This window comes from Artemia sp. Qi Xiang Cuo, chromosome 12, assembly GCF_049724085.1.
Source record: "Artemia sp. Qi Xiang Cuo chromosome 12, ASM4972408v1, whole genome shotgun sequence".
Taxonomy (NCBI): domain Eukaryota; kingdom Metazoa; phylum Arthropoda; class Branchiopoda; order Anostraca; family Artemiidae; genus Artemia; species Artemia sp. Qi Xiang Cuo.
In genome coordinates, this window is record NC_142805.1 from 6033752 (window position 1) to 6040111 (window position 6360).

The 6360-nt window shown below is 36.5% G+C and overlaps 1 pseudogene; it reads right to left on the reverse strand.

The window, feature by feature from the left end:
* Window positions 1-2032: 2032 nt before the first annotated feature.
* LOC148945700 (uncharacterized) lies at window positions 2033-5825 on the reverse strand (annotated as a pseudogene).
* Between the last annotated feature and the right edge of the window lie 535 nt (window positions 5826-6360).

The following is a 6360-nucleotide window of genomic DNA, read 5'->3' on the forward strand; positions in this document are numbered from 1 at the left end:
CCAAAATACCAATTAAAATATTCAAGTAAAATAGATCTGAAATGATTTGATTGTTTTGTTACTTAAGAAGTTGTTTATTTGTATTTGTGTTTTCAGGTGATTTGGTCTAATATACATACCTACTAATTGAATTGACAGGAGCCTAGTGACAAACTCATTGCATACAATATAGTGTATATACACTCTCACACTAAGCTGAAAGAAACTACAGAAAAAAACTAGGTCTGTTTGACCAAGAACTTAAGTGTGGTGGATGTGAGAGATAAGTGCCATACTAGCTAGTGAGAAAAGGTTGACATATCTAGCTGATTCAAGAATAGTAATTATCATTCCCATCAGTTTCAATAGTAAAATAGATGAAGGTCTAGAATATGACCTCTTCAGAAGAAGAATTGCTACAACAGAAAGATTCAGTAAATTTCTAGACAAGCTATTTTTTGTAGTCTCAGAATGCAGTTAGGTTAGGAAAATGAACTTTCTGGGATGGATCTACAGACTAAAATATGTTCAGGGATGTTATTTTGATGTACCTACCTCCACTTGTTCTCCCTGTAGAGGACGCTGACCTTTGATGTCCTTTAAAAAGATTTTTTTTATGAAAGTAAAACCTTGCAAATAGATCTTCTGATTAAGTGAACTTCAAGAAAAGTATTTTCAGCTTCACAACTGCTTGAACCCAATTTAAGAGGTTGATTCCAACAAAAAAAACTTATAAAACACATAAGAAATTAGCTATTATAAATTTTTATTACAGTGTTATAAGCCTAACAAACATTGTGGAGGGGTTCAAAATCCCTAACCCCTCTCCTGAATATGTTCTTTAAATGATAGGGTTGATTCTATGTTTGATGGGTTTTATCAGGAACCTCTGCTGTACATGGACTAAAATAAGCACATTGACAGTAATTTATCTAGAGGCACAAAGGAGGCTGTGGATTTTTCAAAATAAGAAAACAAAATTCTTACTTCATAATATACAGAATGTACCACTTTACACTGTCTTTTTTTTGTTACTCACAGGGCACTGAAACATCAGAGTTGTTTAAGTGATAATTTAAAAGCTAATTTTTAATTCCAATTTGTTTTTAACTATTTTTTCAACTTTACATTATAGTTGGAAAACTACTTGACAAGATAACAAGTTACCTTGTGTGGCCCCATTAAGGGATCAAAATGGACTTTGCCCCATAGAAACTAGTATGCTGTTTCTTGGACTAGGTTAGAAACAGTGCAAAAATGGCATTAATTTTTGTATGCACATTCTATCTAGCTATATTATATGAAAATCTACATTGTCAATGCCCAAATTAATATTATCCATTAATTTTCCATGAATGAGTCTCCTTCAAGTACATTTAATTGTAAATAAGGAATATCAGCAGCATGGAACTATGGGAAATTTCTTGAAGGATACATTGTTTAGACTATTTAAACTTTTGTTATCCTTCATTTTAATGCTATGGCTTCAATTTTGGAAATTTTCACTTTTATAAAACAAGATTGCTTGAGGTCATTGTAGTTTGACACCAAGATGTGTCAATTGAAGAGGGTATTTACCATGCCCCTCCCTTTATAAACTTTAATATTAAAATTGTTTTTGGCTTTAAAAAAATACTCTTTTTTGGCATTTTCATAATACCAAGTTGAAAAATTGTAGTGGTAAAAAGTGAAAAATGCCTCCAAGATTTTTGGAAAATACACCAACCCCTCCCCCAGATCTATAGGAATTAACACAACTGTCAGTTTTATTTGTTCAGGGAAAATGAATAGGTGAGGAAGAGGTCTGAATCTATTCCTGAATGTTCACTCTGCTTAACCCAACTACTTTCCAAGAGAGCAAAGTAAAGTCTTCTACCACCTTTGAGAGGAAGGATTTTACAGATATGAGTTTTTATAAATCTACATTCAAATTGTTGTTTGCTAGCTATAGTACTGAAATAGGTGGCTTTTATAGATGTATTACATCATTCCTTGTGATCACAGTTGTATTTAATAGATTAGTAAAATAAGGTCAGTAGCATATTGTTGGTTTACTCTAGTAAATCTTTTTTAGCAAGTAAAGTAGGTAAGGGCCTTGATCAAAAGGTCTAGTACCATACCTCCGGAGATACAATGCACAGCCCCCAGGGGTGCTGACCTATGCCCTGAAAGCCCTTATTCTTTTTGTATGTTTTGCTTCAAATACAATTTTTTCAACTTCAATTATCAACTGTTCAGCTTCAATTACAACAAAAACTGAAAAAGATATGACTTATTCCACTGAGTGCTCCCCAAGACAAATATCAAACACTAGTGCTTTCACAGTACCTTCAGTCCCTCCAGAGGTCATGTGAACTGGGAGCTTCAAAACAATATCCCTTTGATGGACTAGAGCCTTGTCAATTACCTTGTCAAAAATAAAATTTCCATGTGGGTTTCCTACAAAGGAAGGTCACAACATATCCCTTGCTTGTTTCTTCCTTCACTTCACCTGCAAAGTATTTTTTCCTAATCTTGCTGACAAATACCACAAGAACAAAATCACCCACACTGATTTTGTCCTTTTCAGTTGGAATGTCATCCATATCAGCATCAAGATCCAATTGAATGTCCAAGACCATTTCTCTGTTGCTATCAGAGCTCACATCCACTTTTGCAAAAAGTGCCCTTACTTCTGTAGTCTTTTTGTTTTATATACTGGTGTTTCTCATCTCACTAAAAACAGGCTTCCCAATTTTTGTTTCTTCTTAGCTGTTCTTCAATCAAGGCATTTTTAACTGGTTTATCTGTGAGATGTGCCCTTCTTTTGTTTGATTGGCATCTGTTTGATGTTTGATTGGCATCAGCTTTGTTTGGCAGAGCTTTTGGATATAGTCTTATTACTTCTGGACTAGTAGCAGCAGACACTAATGCCACAAGAGCTCAAGAAGTTGTCAAACACCCTAGTTTTTCCTTTGAGTGGCTTGAACTATCTTTTGTATCAATTGCATTGGACACAGTTCTTTGTGAAATATTGGATGGCTCAGGTCTGTTGGTAACATCAGCAGCTAGGAAATCTTCATCCAAAAGCACATGGTAATTGCAGGGCTGGATTCCAGCAACCCTGAATCCAGAGGTGATATTCATTGAAGTTAAAGCACAAAGAAAGGCAGTTCCACCTAATTCTGCAGTGTCATAAATAGAAATGGGTTGTCCTGGATTCTTTGTCATGCATGTGTCACAAGCAGTATTGTAGTATGACTTGAATGGGTTGTAACAACTTCTGTCTAGTGGCTGCAGTTTATGGCATGTAGGGGTTGGAAGGTTAATGCAATAATGTGGGGCTTTTTCATAAGCTCAAGTGACTCATTGGTAATATGACTGGTGTGATTGTCCATTAGAAGCAGCACTTGGCTTGCTATGGTGAATGAAGTGCTCCAGAAAAACAACAAAGTTCTCTCCAGTCATCCATCCTGAGAGATGAGAAACACCTACACTCCCTGGCAGAGATCCATTCATCATGTGTGGGAGATACTTTACCCCTGGGAAAATCATGAATGGTGGGATAACATTTCCTTGAGCTGATACAGCTGTACACATGAAAACTAGTATGCCTCTTTCTCCAGATGTAATCCTGCCAACTTGTTTCTTTCCCTTCTCAGCAACTATTTTTCTTGAATACTGAACTGTAGTGGGGCCAATCTTGTCTTGATTCCAAACATCACAAGCAGCAAAACTATATTTATGCAAAAGTTCCTTGTATGTGTAAAAAAACATTGACTACAGGTCTATTAAAAGCAGTTGCCCTTGCAATACTTGTCCCTTGTGGAGATCTGAGAGAAAGTATTGGGTTACGCTGTAAGAAGGCCCAGAGCCAGTCCTTACCAGCTGTTCTAGCTTCTTCCCAATGACAAATATCCTTACCAAGTTTCTCTGCCAACTCAAATGCCAAGGTTCTGATTTCTTTTGACAGTCTGTGGTGAAGATGGGGTGGATGCTCTTCTTCAGCCATAAAATCTATGCACTTTTCATACCGTGGCACCAACTGCTCTAGCATAACATTAATAATATTGGTTTCACTTGTCCAACCTTCTTCAGAGAATTTCTGGGCATAGCGTTTTAGAGTCAAGCAGGGGATATCCATCTCACATGCAATGGGGGCAAATTTTTCACCTTCCAGTACTTTTTGCTCAGCTTGTCTCATGACTTCTGAGGGAATTCTGTGTTTTTCTATTGTAAGTCTGCATGTCTGTTGGATCTCACCTAGAAAGATGACATAATGATAACCAAAAATAATGATAAAGATCTGCACTTATAAAAAAAAATGTGAATTTCCTTCTTTTTTTCACCCAGTTGGGCAGGTTGGACAGTGCACCTTCAAAATTACCAACATGCCCCCCCCCCAAAAAAAGTGTCTAACTTCCCCACCCAGGATGGCAGCCAGGCATGGCTGTGTGGGGGACTGGCTGCCTCAAATCACTTTTGACTTAAAAAGGAACCTAGAACTTTTGATTTTCAAACAAATAAGCATCCTTCAAAGTTAATACAACCACTCCTTCCATAAAAACCTTATATATATTTATTTATAACCCACTTATATCACAAGATAAATAGTGGAGTACAATAAAAAAAACAAAAAAAACGCAAACAATAAATCACCAATAACAATTAAACAACAATAAACATTAAATAAATAAAAATTAATAAAACAAATGGATCAAACCATGGTGAGGTGACAAATGCCTATACGCTGTTCCCAAAAGTCTTTTGTGCAGCTTCTTGTCAGCTTCTCAGTAATATTAGGAAGGTAAAACTTATTTATTATTTTTCAATTCCTATACCAAAGAGGAAGATAAAGAAGATATTTACAAAAACGGAAATAGCCCACTCGAATATCACTAAAATCCTTAGTCCTAAAAATAGGATAGAGCCCAGAAAGGTAAAGAACAGAATGATCAGAAAAAGTAGAATAGAGCTTACCCCTTTACACCACTTGACCCTTTACCCTTAAGACCCTAACAACCACTTAACCGTTTATGCTGATGACTCCAAACTATGTACGTGACAAACTAATTATCAATATAGATAAGTCAGTTGCCAAAGATATCCGTGTGTCAGTAACTGGAGTGATAACTGGCTCTTCTGCAAAAGTCCAAACCAAGAAGTTTTACAGTCTCTTGAAGGGAATTCCAAGTGATTTGGAATTATCTCACCTGATATCCTGCCCTGGTGTTTTGGACGCCTCTAGGCTAGGAAAATCCACCATAGTAAAACTTGAATTCTCTGATGCAATGTCAAGATCCAAAGCACTCAGATATGGTCTTAAAGTAGGATATGAAAACCTACGTGTTTACGAGTTCGAGGTGATTCCCTGTTGTTGTAACATTTGCTGGTCCCCTGAACATCTCCAGTCATCTTGTTCCAGTGTAACACCAAAATGTGCGCTTTGTGCTGGTACCCATGTCCCAGGTAGAGACTCGCCTTGCAATTTGACACCAAAGTGTGCAAACTGTGGAAATAATCATGTTTCGTTTAGCATCACGTGTCCTAAACTGAAAGCAATTGCAAGTCGCAATTTGCCAAAAACTAATTAACGTCTGTATCAGTATCAGTCGTGTCTTTTAATGTTTATGGGACAAAAAACAAGGATCTAACCATTGATGAACTGCACAGTAAGTTTGACATTATATGCTTTCAGGAATATCTTTTGACAGGAACGAGTGTCAATTTCCTATGCCGCAGTGCTAATCACTTTGCTTTCATAACAAATGCTATTTCTACTTCTGGAAGACCTTCCGGGGGCTTAGCATGTATTATAAAACAAAAGCTCAGCTTTTTGTCTCCGTCATGTCATTTTTCTGACGAGCATTTTCTAGCTATAAGACTCGGCAAAACTATTTTAATTAACGCATATATGCCTCATGATGATAAGAATATGACTGCTCTGAATAAATTCTCCAAAGCATGTGCAAGTTTAAAAACTCTCTTCCCTAGAATAAGCAAGGATGGTTGCGAATTTTTTATTATTGGTGATAGGAACACTTAAATACAGCTTGATTCTGTGCGTTCTATGAACCTTCTTGATAGTCTTCCTGATTACAGAATAATTGTGAAGGATCTTTTTTTTCGTATGTGCATAATTCTGGCAGCTTATCAGATATTGATCATGTAATTTGTTCCCCGTTTATTTCATCCTCAACAGTGCACGTCCACGAAGATGAACAGGATATTGACCACCTTCCACAATTGCTCTACTTTTCGATTAGAACAAATAGTACAGCCCTGGAAGATTCCCCTGCATCTAAATTGTTTGTTTGGAGTAACTGGAAAAATGCTAATATGTCACTATATATTTCAACCCTGGCCATACTCCTTGGTTCTTTATGTGTACCCTTTCATTTA